Source organism: Mus musculus, chromosome 11 (genome assembly GCF_000001635.26).
Source record: "Mus musculus strain C57BL/6J chromosome 11, GRCm38.p6 C57BL/6J".
NCBI classification, from domain to species: Eukaryota; Metazoa; Chordata; class Mammalia; order Rodentia; family Muridae; genus Mus; species Mus musculus.
Window position 1 is genome coordinate 16,248,690 of NC_000077.6, and position 8,308 is coordinate 16,256,997.

The following is an 8,308-nucleotide window of genomic DNA, read 5'->3' on the forward strand; positions in this document are numbered from 1 at the left end:
GTGGCCTAAGCCAGATGTGGTTGTTTGAAACTCATGTAGTTCAGTCTCAAACATAACAGTCTTTATTTTCAATGATCCTTCTAATTTTTGGTGCCTTATCATTGAACAAAATATCCAATGTCTCACTATCCTCACTTAGTTACCTCAGCCTTCAGATGAGGATGATGCTTTTAAAATTCTGAAATTTGAGCAAACTGAAGTTTGTTGGTTGGTTGGTTCATTCGTTTTTATCTAAAGTGGATATATTTCAATTGTTGACTTCATTGTCTCCTAAAATCATTGTTCCACAGGAATAACTCACTTGGATACTATGCCCCACCACTTTTTTTTTAAAGCTGTTTTACTCCATCACTCCCAAGACAGTAGTCAGTTGGCTCCTTCAAAAACTCCATCCTATCTTCTATTCTGACACTTTTTTAGCCCCTTCTTCTCTTCTACGTCCTCAAACTTAGAGTAGTCGTGTTCTCACTTTAATTTATCTTATTCTTATCTTATACACTTACTCAGTATGATTCTCCAAGCTTCTAAGCTTGTCTGTCCTAATACTCAGAAACACCAAAATGTTCACCCATATTCCTATTATCTGTGCACCAGTGATCCTTGGAAGTCACCTATTGGAAGAATACCTACCATACTTCTCCATTGTCACTTTTCCATACCCTTTGTTTACTCCCCTCTCCCCACTTCCATGTGTGAAATTGTTGCAGCACAATGTGCTCCCTTTCTCTGCTTCTCCGTCTCCTCTTACCTCTTCCTCTCTCTTCTCACATTGAAAGAGAAACAGGCATAATTTCCACTGTTAGCAATCAAGCCCCCCAAACTCAGAGCAGACGCCCTTCCCCGACATTGTTTTTGTTTCCCCCACCTTCTTAAATTGTAATGCATTTTCCCCAAGTTTTAGTATCTTGTATTCACATTTTCCTAAATTCAGTGTGCATTTGCTCCTTCTTTGCAAAATGAAGACTAATTGATGATTCAGCTCAGACATCCACAGTTACTCCCACATGGCCTAGGGGGCTCTCCAAAGGGAAGGTGAGCTGACTCCTTCTGTTTGAATATAGAATAGGCTTACTGGGAATCAATCTTTTCTTTCATCAAACCTCAAATAGCCTCACACTGCTGAATCCTGACCTCTCAAAGCAGCCTTACTTTGTCTTTCAGCTTGGACCTTGCAAGTTTCCCAGTCATGATCCTTAATTCATCTAGACCCTCCCATTCCCCTTTAACTAGCACAGTTACACTATTTTCATCAAAAACACATTACACTCTAAGGCTAAGGTGCCACTTCAGTGCCTATGCAGGTGCAGTTGCCATGAGCCAGGACTGTTTCACTGGATTCACAATATTTTAATCACCCTAAGACTTCAATGATACTCACCTAAGTCTTGGGCTTTTGGGAGTTCTAGCAGTCAAAGTTTTATGAAGTGTAGACCCCTTATCTGAGTCATTGTTTCTCCCTCTTTGTGGCCATATTAACTTTAATAACGTACATTATCAAACAGAATCACTTAGCAGTTATTTAGTACATTTCTGGCTTGACTTACCTGGGGATGGGGGCAGGTGTTATGAATTTATACTAAAGTCACACAAGCACCCCTTTCCCAGGATAATTCTATTTTTGAATATGTCTAAGTTAAAGTTAAGGGTCGCTTTTCATATATGTCTCGTGAATACAGTCTCAAGTTCCTAGCACATTTTATTTAGTCTACTTTTTGAGCTAACTTCTGGGGATTTTTCTTCATTTTATGAAAATTCTTAGTTACTTCAGTATCAATAGAATATAATTTTTCTAGTGTGCTTCTGAGGTATTTCAGATTATGCCTATAAAACACTCCTAAATAGATCTCTGTATAGTATACTGAGATTTTTTCAATTTATAAAGTTTCATAAAACTTCAGTCATGAGTATTTACCAGAAATTTGACATTTTGTTTTAATTTTTTAAATTATAATGTAATGTATTAGCTATCATTTAAGTATCTTTGAACCAAGTCTGTTTTATAGACACACCCTCTTCTACTAAAAGACCTTAATTTGAAACATTAAATGCTAACACCAGTAGAGGAAACGATGAGATATGAATGTTAAGATATAGGTTTAAGCAAGAACATTCTGATCAGTATGCCAATAGCTCAGGAACTAATTAGCTTCAAGGACGAACAAATGGGAGAAAGAAACTGTGAGTGGAACAACCAACCAACCCTCCACACAGAATGCTAGAAAAGCTTTACCAACTATACTTCAGACACACTGTTAGTAACCAGAATTTATAAAGCACTGGAAAGCACGCGTGTGTACGCGCGCACGCACACACACATTTGCACGCACACACACACACAAACACCAAAACTGCCCTTCAACAAATGTGTTAATAAAATGAACATATAATTCTCAAAAGATGACATAGAAATGACCAAGGATTGTTTTTAAAGTGAACAACATTTCTAGTAATTGGATAAATAAAATTAAAAGTACTATAAACCTATAGTTTAGCATCTCACCTGGGTTTAAATGGCGACCATCAGAAAATCTAGCATTGTAAGGTGTACATAGTAATAGTTAATGGCATGCCCTATTCCACTGCATCAGCACAGTTTGATGCGGGGATCTTTATTTGCAAGGAAATCGAATAAGGTTGAAGGAGTTTAAGATACTTGTTAAGGTTATAAAATCCAGGTGACAGCAGATGCTGGCGAGGATGTGGAGAAAGAGGAACACTCCTCTATTGTTGGTGGGATTGCAAGCTTGTACAACCATTCTGGAAATCAGTCTGGCGGTTCCTCAGAAAATTGGACATAGTACTACCGGAGGATCCTGCATACCTCTCCTGGGCATATATCCAGAAGATGTTCCAACCAGTAAGAAGGACACATGCTCTACTATGATCATAGCAGCTTTATTTATAATAGCCAGAAGCTGTAAAAAACCCAGATGCCCCTCAACAGAAGAATGGATACAGAAAATCTGGTACATTTACACAATGGTGTACTACTCAGCTATTAAAAAGAATGAATTTATGAAATTCCTAGGCAAATGGATGGACCTGGAGGGTATCATCCTGAGTGAGGTAACCCAATCACAAAGGAACTCACACAATATGTACTCACTGATAAGTGGATATTAGCCCAGAAACTTAGGATACCCAAGATATAAGATACAATTTGCTAAACACATGAAACTCAAGAAGAACAAAGACCAAAGGGTGGACACTTTGCCCCTTCTTAGAATAGGAAACAAAACACCCATGGAAGGAGTTACAGAGACAAAGTTTGGAGCTGTGTCAAAAGGATGGACCATCTAGAGCCTGCCATACCCAGGGTTCCATCCCATAATCAGCTTCCAAACGCTGACACCATTGCATACACTAGCAAGATTTTGCTGAAAGGACCCAGATATAGCTGTCTCTTGTGAGACTATGCTGGGGCCTAGCAAACACAGAAGTGGATGCTCACAGTCAGCTATTGGATGGATCACAGGGCCCCCAATGGAGGAGCTAGAGAAAGTACCCAAGGAGCTAAAAGGATCTGCAACCCTATAAGTAGAACAACATTATGAACTAACCAGTACCCTGGAGCTCTTGACTCTAGCTGCATATGTATCAAAAGATGGCCTAGTCGGCCATCACTGGAAAGAGAAGCCCATTGGTCAGGCAAACATTATATGCCCCAGTACAGGGGAACGCCAGGGCCAAAAAGGGGGAGTGGGTGGGTAGGGGAGTGGTTGGGAGGGTATGGGGGACTTTTGGAATAGCATTGGAAATGTAAATGAGGAAAATACCTAATAAAAAGTATAAAAAATAAATAAAATAAAAATAAAATAATACATATTAGGAAAAAGCTAATGCCAGGTCTCTGATACACAAAATGTACATTTAATTCAATACCATATATACTCAGGATGTTAGACTGATTAAATGTCTACAAATTGCTTTGTTTCTTAAAAAAAATCAGAAGCATAATTAAAAATTATTCAAAAATAGATATATTCTGCTTACTTGTGTCTAATCAAACCCACTGAATTTGAAACAAAAAACAAAAAGATTGAAGCTAGTAACTATCGGTTACTTTCTAGAGAGAGCAGCTTCACACACAAATCCTAACCTTTCTTCTAGGCTAGTTAAAGATGCTTTCAAGAGATGTTAATTATTTGCTAATGAAATTAACAGACATATCTTTATATAAGACAATTTTAAGGGAAAGAGAGAGAATGGGAGGGGCTGTACATTTTGTACAGGGCAGCTAAGGTTTTGATATTAACTTTTAAAGAAAATGTGACTCTGTTCTTTGCTTTCTCCAGAGGTCGCCTGTAGGCCAGACATTACAGTTCTAAAATGACATAAGACGGCCTCATGAATAATTTGTATTCTAACTTTATGAACTTCAATTGCAAAGTTACACAGAATTTCCCAGCATAAAAGGCAGACCTAAGTAATTTACATTTTTGTCATGTACAAGAGGAAAAGATAAAGGTGTGTGTGTTATGTGGGGGATTTAAATGAACAGTAGCTGTGCAGTGGGCAGTTGACATCCTTGAGCTATCTGTGCCCTGCTTAGTTTCTTTCAGATTACACCAGTTAGTCTCTCCACATAAACTGTTTGCTTTACAAAGCACAACCCACTAGGCAACATGAAGTGTGTTAAAGAAAACTATCACTGTCTTGAATGCCAAGTGACTATTTAACCTTGTCTCAGAAAGAATCGTGAGGTTTGCATGGGCCTTTTATCAGATGACTTGTAGAACCAAACCCATTTTAGATCTTAGCATCTTGGAGAAATAAAGTATGAGTTTGCTTTCCTGAACAGCCATGTGCTCTCACTGGTCCAGCAGGAAGCATTTGAAATCTGTAAAAGTTCAGAAGTGGACTCAGTTTCTAATGATGTGAGCTGCACGTGTGCAAGAGACAGTCACATTTTTTCTGACATTACCATTCGGCCTTAACTTTAGCATATCTTTCCATTTCAACATGCCAAGAAAACTTAAATGTTATATCTCTTGGCTTGTATAATTCCATAGAAAACAAAATTTTATTGTCCATTTTTGATAACTCTAAGTAGTGACTTTCCTGTTAACTCTTATTTTCTTTATTTGAAATAAAAATTTTTCTGTAGAATTTTATATTACTGCAACATTTAAGCTTTGTAATACTTCCTTTTATTTTCCCAAGTAAGAAATAAATTAATCCAGGCATGAAATTGTGAGTGAAAATGTTCCTCAATACCCTGGAATATCCTTCCTCATGCAGTTTCTATTATCTCCAAAGAAGGTGTTCAAGAACACCATAGTGAACACCCTCAGGGTTGCAGATGGAAAAGCATCTGAACCCAGCTCAATTAAGTCAGGGAGATGCCAGCAAGGCCTATAAAGGAAGGAGGCTTATCTTCTTGCATCCATGGGGATTAACCTTTGGTTCTGCACATAGATATTTTAAACGTTTTACAGACTATTCGTGAAGAAAATGTCTATTTTTATGTCTTTAAATTATTCTGAACTTTTTCCCAAATTTCATTTGGTACACAGGACTTGGTTTAAAAAGAACTGATAGTGTAAAATATAAAGTAAACACATTCTGTGCATTTGAGAGCTGAAAGTGAGGAATCCTTTCAAGTTCACTATGGGAAAATACCCCCTGTGTACCTCTTAGGGTAAAGAGATTACATGGTCCCTAGCCAGAGGGCTCTTAGTCCTTCCTCTCCCTTTGACTCAGTGATCAATACATCTCAAAGCTTATGCAAAAGCCTGTAAAGAGACTGTTTGAAAGACAAAGTTAAGCAAGTTTGAGTTTGTAAAAACTGCATAAATGCAACCTACATAGAAGCCAGATGGAAAACAATGGAAAGACTCAAAGGGCCTAAAAGATGTTTGAGGAGAAAGACATTCAGGTAATCCTCTCTAGCAGGAGCTTGGGAGGAAAGAACGGTGGGAACACAATGCTTACAGTTTTAGGAATCAAAATGGCAAATATGAAGTGGCATTAAGAAGAAGTTTGCAGTCATTTTTATAAGATTACACATTACCCATCTTTTGGGAGAAAGAACGGGAAGGAAATGTGTGTTGCACATCTTGATGCAGAAAGCTGGCCTTTACAATCACTTCACCACCAATCTTGGAAATCGCAGCATACTACAGGGACTGTTTCAGAAAACGTCTAGTTTTTAATTGTTAACATATACTTTGCCTTCAGTAAGGTAAAGGTTTCATACTGAATGAAGGTGTTCGCCAACATTGTTTATCTTATTTAAGAAGTAGGTTTTCGCTGGGACTAAGGTCAACAAATAGTACAGCAGTCTTGTATTTTAAGCTCACATTTTTGGGGATACATTCTCAGGTCTTCTTTAGTAGGGGAAACTGCAAAATATAACTGTCATTACACAGGGTATCACAAGAACGCTGGCTGTAACGCCTTTGCCCTTCTATCTAGATATGGATTGCTCAGGAAACTTGACTGTTTAAAGGTATTTTTAATTACTTGAGCCAGCTTTTAAAATTATGCCACATTTAAAATGAAGGGTATATTTTCCTATACTGTGGTTTGTCCCTTTATGAATCAGATACAAGAGGATAAACTTTGCATATTAGTATGTACCATTTGTCCAATACATTTGCTTTTTCTTTATAAAACCCAAACTCATTCATTAATCATGTTTAATCTGCTTAGTTTAGGGAACAATTTGGCAATTTTGTGGATTTTTTTTGAGATTATCGTTCTCTTAAAGTGCCAGTGTTTTAAATAGCGTTCTTGTAATTTCACGCGCTTTTGTGATGGAGTGCTGTTATATAATTTTGACTTGGGTTCTTTACATTTGCGTTGTTAATGTAATTTGAGGAGGAATACTGAACATGAGTCCTGGATGATACTAATAAACTAATAATTACAGAGGTTTAAAAAAAAAACAAAAAAAAAAAAAAAAGAAGAAGTAGGTTTTTCTTTCCTTCTGCTCTTGCCCATTCCTCCTTTCCCTCCTTCCCTCTATCTGGATGCTATCACTTCCTGTTTATGAATTTGGATGGTGTGTCTAATAATCGCTCTTTTCTTTCTTCTTTGCACTTTCAAACTTGTCCCATTGAACTTATCCTGCTCCAGGACTCAGTTTGCCCGTCTACTGCCATCTGCCTTGCTAAGCGGACTCACACAGACCCCTTGTTGTTGGTGGAGCTCTTCCTCTGGACTGGAAACTATTTGGACAGCAGATAATCATGAAGTCAGGTCGTTCTCAAGACACGTTAAGCTAGTGTTTATGCTGAATGCTGCAAAGAAAGCTAAAACCCTGTAATCTCTTCCCACATGTCAAGTTAGGCCTAACATTTAAATGACAAGATGACCTGCCAGATGAGCATTGAATGCGTGCAATATGTTGTTTGGTTTTTGAAGTATTGGTTGCTGTGGAGTGTTTCCCTGCATTGTGTTTCTATGCACTGAACAGCTTCTCCAAGACAAAATGGTAGAACAGAAGAAAGACTTTTTAAAAAAAAAAATTATGACAGACTTCAAAATCCTTTTTCTGCATTGGTTGCAAGGAAGATGGAGAATATGTCTAGCTTAAACATAACAGATGTGAAATATTCCCCATGCCTATCAGTAATGGGAGTAACTATATTTTCACAAAATAAAATGTTTTGCCATGAAGTTCATGTACCTTCATTTTTTATTTTTATTTTTATTTTTTGATATTTTAAGTTCCTGATGCATTCAACTGTAGCAGACAAGTGCTTTAAAATACTATGGCCATGGTAGGGTTAAGTTTTTGTGTGACAGGAAAGCCATCAGCCAAGCACAAACTCAAAACTTATAAAATGGAAATATATAAACTTCACTGGTTTCTGGTAGCATTATTAAGATTAATGCATATTTCCAATTACTAAGGAAGACTATATGTCTATCTACATAGGAAACTATAATGAAAATAATTTAAATTATTCGGTGATTTTGGATAAAAATAAAATTTAAAATGCAAGTTCATTGACCCAGGGTTGAGTTGGGCAAGAACTGATAGGAGTTTCTGAGTGTATTTGTTGTTTTAAGATTCTTAATTTTAAGAATACAGTATACAACTCAAGCTTTTCCAAAGCAAATGACTAGGCTTATTCCAAGTCCTGAAACTTACTGGAGGGTTGTGTGTGTGTGTGTGTGTGTGTGTGTGTGTGTGTGTGTGTGTGTGTGTGTGTCTGTGTGTGTGTGTGTGTGTGTGTGAGAGAGAGAGAGAGAGAGAGAGAGAGCCTGCTAAAATATTGTCTATTCACATAATCCTAAAGACTATTATGTAATTAATGTTATGCAAAAGGAACTGAACAAAACAAAAATAAATCTTGTA